Below are 7350 nucleotides of genomic sequence, written 5' to 3'. Positions count from 1 at the left end.
ACTGAAAATTGTACTAATTATGCATAAGTCTTTCTGACTATTGCTCATCTTTGAAAAAAGAGCGGCTCTTTGTTAAAAATTAGTTTAGAGAAAGATGAGGCAAGTGATCTGGACAGACTACAGCCATGTTTTTTTTAATGTTTATTCATTTATTTTTGAGAGAGAGAGAGAGGGTGCATGCATGAGAGAGAAGAGGGGAGGGGCAGAGAGAGGGAGAGAGAGAACCCCAAGCAGGCTCCAAGCTGCCAGAGCAGAGCTCAATGCAGAGCTCGATCCCATGAATTGTGAGATCATGACCTGAGCCAAAATCAGGAGTCAGATGCTCAACTAACTGAGCTACCCAGGTGCCTCTCGACAGACCACAGTTTTAAATTATTTATTTTCTTTGAGCATTGTCCCCAAATCTGTTTTTGCTTTGTCTGGGGCCACATTCCCCTAGTTTCCAGGATGTAGGAAATCAATGTGGTAATACTCCCTAAGATAGACTTTGTCTTAGTCTATTTGGGCTGTTATAAGAAAACACCACTGGGGCGCCTGGGTGGCGCAGTCGGTTGAGCGTCCGACTTCAGCCAGGTCACGATCTCGCGGTCCGGGAGTTCGAGCCCCGCGTCGGGCTCTGGGCTGATGGCTCAGAGCCTGGAGCCTGTTTCCGATTCTGTGTCTCCCTCTCTCTCTGCCCCTCCCCCGTTCATGTTCTGTCTCTCTCTGTCCCAAAAATAAATAAAAAATGTTGAAAAAAAAAATTAAAAAAAAAAAAAAAGAAAAAGAAAACACCACTGACTGGGGGGCTTGAACAACAAACATTGATTTCTCAACAGTTCTGGAGGCTGGGAAGTCCAAGATCAAGGTGCCGGCAGATTAGGTGTCTGATGAGATCCCACTTCTTGGTTTATAGATGGGCATCTTCTCTCTGTGTCTATATGAGGTAGAAAGGGTGAGAGAGTTCTCTGGGGGGGGGGGGGGTCTCTTTTAAAAGGGCGCTAATCTCATTCATGAGGCTTTCACCCTCATTACCTAATCACCTCCCAAAAGCCCCACCTCCAAATACCATAACTTCAGGGATTAGGTCTCAACATAGGAATTTTGAGGGAACACAAACATTCAGTGCATACCAGGCTTTCTGTTACTGTTGATAATTACTGTTCCCTCTTCCCGCCTCCTTTATCCCCCCTCACCTCTAGCAGATTCCCTCAGGTAGGAGGCTTGGACATAGATAATGAACATGGCACTTATACCTGACTTCTCTATTTCCTCCTCCTTACTGACTACATCCTGAAGGCTGGAGTTACTTCTCTGGAGTCATTCCAAATGTTGCCTTATGGTTCTGAACAATGAACCATTAAGATGGGCTTTTCCAGAACAATGCCCTTACCTTTACTTGGCAGTCAACAGCTTCTTCATGTCATAGAAGCTGGAGACAGGTACAAGGATGTTCAATACCAGCTGTAATAACAAAAAGCAGGAAACGTACAAATGATAGCTACAAGGAGTGTGAGTAAATACAGGGTCACATATTAAAACAATGGAATGCAATTCATCGATAAAAATGAGTGAACTAGGGGCACCTGGGTGGCTCAGTCGGTTAAGCAGCTGACTTTGGCTCAGGTCATAACCTCACAGTTTGTGAGTTCGAGCCCCGTGTCAGGCTCTGTGCTGACAGCTCAGAGCCTGGAGCCTGCTTCAGATTCTGTGTCTCCCTCTCTCTCTACCCCTCCCCCGCTCACACTATGTTTCTGTCTCTTTCTCAAAAATAATCATTAAAAAAAATAAAAAATAAATGAGTGAACTATGTAGCTGCACACAGCAGCATTGATGGGTCTTAAAAACATACAGTAAAAAAAAAAAAAAAAAAGTCATGGAAGAATATACATTCTGTGATTTCCGTAAGTGCAAAAATTCCCTCAACTTGCAATATATGTGTAGGAAAACATACATGAACAAATCTCTAAAGAAAAAGAAGGGAATGATTAAATCAGAATTCAGGATAGTAGGTACTGCTTGGAGGGAGAGGAAGGGATATGATTGGACAAGCCTACACAGGACTTTTTTTTTTTTTTTTTAACATTTATTTATTTTTGAGACAGAGAGAGACAGAGCATGAACGGGGGAGAGTCAGAGAGAGGGAGACACAGAATCCGAAACAGGCTCTGAGCGGTCAGCACAGAGCCCAACGCGGGGCTCAAGCTCACGGACCTCGAGATCATGACCTGAGCCGAAGTCGGCCGCTCAACCGACTGAAGCACCCAGGCGCCCCATACTCAGGACCTTTCTAAGGCACTACTTGAGTCAGATTTTTTTTTAAAGCAGGTTGGTAGGTACATGTGTTCATTTAACTTCTATTAGTTAAATTGTTCATATATGTTAAGTACATTCTTTTGTTAGCATGAAATTTCACAAAAAAATGGAGTGATTACTCTCTTTTTTCTCTTCTTTTAAAAGATGGATTTGGGGGCGCCTGGGTGGCTTAGTCTGTTGAGCGTCCGCCTTCAGCTCAGGTCACTATCTCGTGGTTCATGAGTTCAAGCCGAGTCAGGCTCCGTCCGTGCTAACAGCTCAGAGCCTGGAGCCTGCTTCAGATTCTGTGTCTCTCTCTCTCGCTGCCCTCCCCCGCTCACGCTTTTCTCTCTCTCTCTCTCCCAAAAATAAGTAAACATTAAAAAAAAAAAAAAAAAAAAGATGGAGTTGTTTCTCTTTTTCATTCTTTGGAGGGTTTTAGGGTGGGGAGAAGAGTAAAAAATGTCTCTCCTCATCTTTATCAATGACTCTTGCCCCAGGGATTTGAATAATTCTCATGCATAGCCATGTAAAGGCATGGCCATTATGGACTTGGGTTTCCGTATAACATTGAAGAGAGTCCATGGAAAACTGACATAAAGAAGTTTTGTGACTTCCAAGATTGCTTCTTTTTGAAACCCTTGAAGGGAAAATGGCTTTACTTCAAAAAATGGCTCACGCACTTGTTTGGAAAGACAGCAAGGCAGGGTTGCTGCAACAGTGCATGCAGAGGAAGAAGTTAGGGGGACTTCACCTCTGCCTGGGCCTCGATGACTCCCAGCGAGAGAAGTGGAGAGAGAGAGTGCACAGGAGTCTAGGGGAGAGGCAGTCTAGGCGAGCACTCACTGGCCCAAGGTGAGACCTGCCTGAGCCGGTGCCCGAGTGGACCCATGCCCATCTCAAAGGGCATGATGCCTGCCGGAAGGGTGGATATTTTTTTACCACTCAGGAGCACTGGATCTGTTCATGCCAGAACAAATATTGAGTTGAGCAGTGAGTGCTCCGAGCCATGGCCTGAAAGAGCCTTCGTGTTAGGACTTGGTGGATAGACAGGGGTAGGAGGGAGGAGTGAACATGCCAAGAGAGGTCAGCAGAATCGGGCAGTGCCTGGGAGGGAATTTGGACTTTACCCTGAGCAATGAAGAGCTGTTAAAGGGTTTAAGCCAGAAAGAGGCAGGATAAGAATTGACTGGCAAAGTATGTAATTAAAAAAGGCTGGGAAGACTTCAACAATTTATTTCAAGGAATCTATACTGCATTAATCACATCAGCACCTACACAGATTATAGTCATGTCCATATGTGGTAAAACAACACACTTTCACTCTGCGGACAATACTTGATGCACATCCATATTCAGAGAACCTTTGCAAAACTCTGTGCCCACACCTTCCACTCGCCTGAGGCTCTGGGGCTCATAAGGTAAACACTGCCAGTCCAGTTAATGTTAATGCTAAAGTGTTCTTCTTGACAACAATTAGCAACAAGTTCAGCTTTTTGCCTTAGGTTAAGCCCCTAGCCCCCACACGGGAGGAATGCTTGTCTTCTTATCTGTAAAGGACACACATCCAAATCACAGGCCTGCTGTTGCTTCTAACCATGTAAATCTATGCAAACACTAAAGGAGGAACTAATTCACAACACGTGTCTATACCACTTAGGACTGTTAGCAAAACTAATAAATAGCATTGGGACACCAGTTTTGAATTTGCTTGCCTCTTTTATGCTCACATCTGCGGAGGTGGCTGCTGTGACCGCAAAGGGAATTAACGACCTAATTAGGTAATCTTTGTTTAGTATCCACGTCCTGCAAGAAGTTCAATGAGAGCAGGGGTCATGTCTGTCTTGTTTTTACCCTGGTATGCCTGGTGCCTAGAAGAGTGGCCAGCATGTGTTAAACGTGCCAGTTGTATTTATTGAATACATTGTGAGTATGCTTTTACAAGTGAGGACACCAAGGCTTAAAGATGTTAAATAGCTTACCAACTATTAGGTCACCAGCTAATCCAAACTCACATCTGTTGGACTTCATCTTCTTACTGGCTCCCAAACTGTCTAAGGTTTTATAAGGATCACATAGCTTGGTCAAGTTTCCAGCTATTAAATAGAAAGCTATTGAAAGATTAATTAACACCTTGAAAGGTCTTAGCCATTTTCAGGACATAAGATCGAATTCAGAGGTGGGCAGTAGTAGAATGGTTATGTTTAAACTTGCTATGTTTCATGAAGGTACAACATTGAGAAATTCATACCTGGCATTTACGAACGAAAGCTGCCTTAGAACTCGGAGGAAGTATTGTTAGGAATTTGCCCAACTCAACCGTCCTAAGCTTGTTATCAGTAAAGAAGGTGTTTTCATTAAAATAGAGATCAGTGAGGGGCGCCTGGGTGGCGCAGTCGGTTAAGCGTCCGACTTCAGCCAGGTCGCGATCTCGCGGTCCGTGAGTTCGAGCCCCGCGTCAGGCTCTGGGCTGATGGCTCAGAGCCTGGAGCCTGTTTCCGATTCTGTGTCTCCCTCTCTCTCTGCCCCTCCCCCGTTCATGCTCTGTCTCTCTCTGTCCCAAAAATAAATAAACGTTAAAAAAAAAATTTTTTTTTTAAATAAAATAAAATAGAGATCAGTGTGGTTTTATGGCTCTTTTTCCTCAACTGCCACCTTTATTGAGGGGGAGCTCCAGTTTTCATGGGCCACTTGGCACTCATCATTTTTTTAGTGTTTCTTATTTATTTTTGAGAGAAAGAGAGAGCAGGGGAGGGGCAGAGAGAGAGGAGGACAGAGGATCTGAAGTGGGCGCTGAACTGACAGCAGTGAGCCGATGCGGAGCTCAGACTCAAGAACCGTGAGATCATGACTTGAGCCTAACTGACCGAGCACCCAGGTGCCCCAAATATTTATTTACTTATTTATTTAGAGACTTGGGGAGGGGCAGAGAGGGGAAAACAGAGGATCTGAAGCAGGCTCCATGCTGACCCAGAGAGCCTGGGGTTCGAGCTCACCGAACCGAGATCATGACCCGAGCCAAAGTCAGACGCTTGCACCCCTGAGCCACCCAGGCACCCCCGGCACTCAATATTCTTAACTTGCCTGAAAATCATTGCCCAGAGAGGCCTGGGTCCTGATCCCAGTCCCTTCCTCACATTCAGCCTGGCCTGGGCACACCCCTGTTAAATATTCAATACCCCAAGGCCTGCAGAAGAAGCATAGGAAAGTAAGAGTATCATTGCCCATAGGAAGGATATTGAAGTAATTGTGCAAGCCACCTATGGTGAGAGAGGGAAGTTAAGTGTCTGGGAAAGGCTCCATTGGGAGCAAGTAACAAGTCCTGGCCTATTCTCATCTCATCCCATTTCTAGGCAGGAGCTAGCTAAGCTGCCAGGTAGGCCCTCGGCCAAACAACACAAGAACAAGTGATGTGTGAACGTGCAGGTATTACCCCGATGGCCAGACAAGCCCACATCTCATCTTCTCTCTGGGTTCGGTCATCCAGAGTGTGGCTGCAAGGGAAACTGCAAACACCAGCCCGAGACTTCATACTTTCTCTCCTCACTGCAGCCAGGGTAGAGGTCAAGGCGCAAAGGTCTCAGGAACTTGAATTTCATGTGTTTTAGAAACAAACACTGGCAAAGATTTTGATGGTCTCTGAGTCATCTCTGATGTGCAAAATGTTTTCACATATACCTTCCTGCTGACATAAATAGAACTGTATTATTATTCCCAGGTTGGAGGCAAACAAAGGGATTACGTTACCGTGTAAAGCCCCGTCATTGCCCCCAAAACCCACCTCTTGGTGGACTGTTGATCCGTCATGGTGTTCAGTTTTTCTGCCTCTTCAAGCTGATCATTTACCACTTTTATGTTTGGTGTATCAGCACTTGGAGAATTGACGAGAATTGACGGGACTTTGGAGTCCCAGTCCAGAAAAAAAGCACGTTTATTCACTGACATACACACAGACACGTGCGCACACACAGAGTTGTATACTAGCACGTGCTAGAATTATTGAGGCTCCCAAAGAGTTTTGTTTATGTGGTTATGTCTATCAGTATTTACTGCATTCAGTATTAAAGTGGGAAATTGTAGAAATGTTAATTCACTCATTAAAAAGAACCTCCCTGGGGCGCCTGGGTGGCGCAGTCGGTTAAGCGTCCGACTTCAGCCAGGTCACGATCTCGCGGTCCGCGAGTTCGAGCCCCGCGTCGGGCTCTGGGCTGATGGCTCAGAGCCTGGAGCCTGTTTCCGATTCTGTGTCTCCCTCTCTCTCTGCCCCTCCCCCGTTCATGCTCTGTCTCTCTCTGTCCCAAAAATAAATAAATGTTGAAAAAAAAAAATTTAAAAAAAAAAAAAAAAAAAAAAGAACCTCCCAAAATAAAATACAATAAAATACAATAAAAAGAAACCCATTACATGTTAACATCAGAGTGGTGATACCATCCCATGCCACATAGCCTCTGGAAAGCTCCACTGCACACTCAGCATGAGGACAGAGAAAGCAAATAATATTTTAACATTGTTGTGAAAATAGTTTTAAATGCACAGTCCCCCTGGAAGGGTCTTGAACACCCTTGGAGGGGGGTCCTTGAACCACACTTTGGGAACTGCTATCTAGATCATTCTCCTCAAGCACCGGCTTCCCAATCCTTCAGAATCAAGTTTCAGTCCCTTGCCCTTTTTGCTGCTTCCTCCTCACCTCTCCACTCACCCCCTAGCACCTGCCTGCCTGCCTGCCCGAGCCCTCCAGCCCAGAGTTTGTCTCTAATACACTTGAAAGCTTTGTTCTCTTCCCTCAAAGTCCCCTTGCCTGGAAGGTCCTTGTGGCTCAGTGTTCATTCCCACCCACCTCGTGGCTCAGTGTTCATTCCCACCACCAGACTCCTGAGACGCTCTTCCCACACTGTCCTCACTCAGCAACCTTGGGTTGTGGCTCTGCTCTACAGGTGATTCCAGAGATGAGCCTGGGATCAGGGGACAGCTTGGATTCGAACCCTGAGTCTGCCTCTCTAGCTTTACTTACATTTTTTCATTGGAATAAAAAATTACGGGGCGCCTGGGTGGCGCAGTCGGTTAAGCGTCCGACTT

At 45.6% G+C, this 7350-nt stretch overlaps 1 long non-coding RNA gene across 1 annotated transcript in view; it reads right to left on the bottom strand.

Annotated features, from left to right (window-relative positions):
• Nucleotides 1-770: 770 nt before the first annotated feature.
• The window catches only part of LOC121019167 (uncharacterized), a 40756-nt gene continuing 34176 nt past the window's right edge, over nucleotides 771-7350 (bottom strand). The window contains exons 2-3 of the long non-coding RNA XR_005785486.1: nucleotides 1373-1443; nucleotides 771-916 (exon numbers count right to left, since the gene is read on the bottom strand). This is a non-coding gene — a long non-coding RNA (uncharacterized LOC121019167). The remainder of the gene's footprint in view (nucleotides 917-1372; nucleotides 1444-7350) is intronic.

This window comes from Herpailurus yagouaroundi, unplaced genomic scaffold (assembly GCF_014898765.1).
Source record: "Herpailurus yagouaroundi ecotype Mexico unplaced genomic scaffold, PumYag 221, whole genome shotgun sequence".
NCBI classification, from domain to species: domain Eukaryota; kingdom Metazoa; phylum Chordata; class Mammalia; order Carnivora; family Felidae; genus Herpailurus; species Herpailurus yagouaroundi.
The sequence above is the reverse complement of the archived record's forward strand: the minus strand, read 5'-3'. Positions and strand labels throughout refer to the sequence as shown.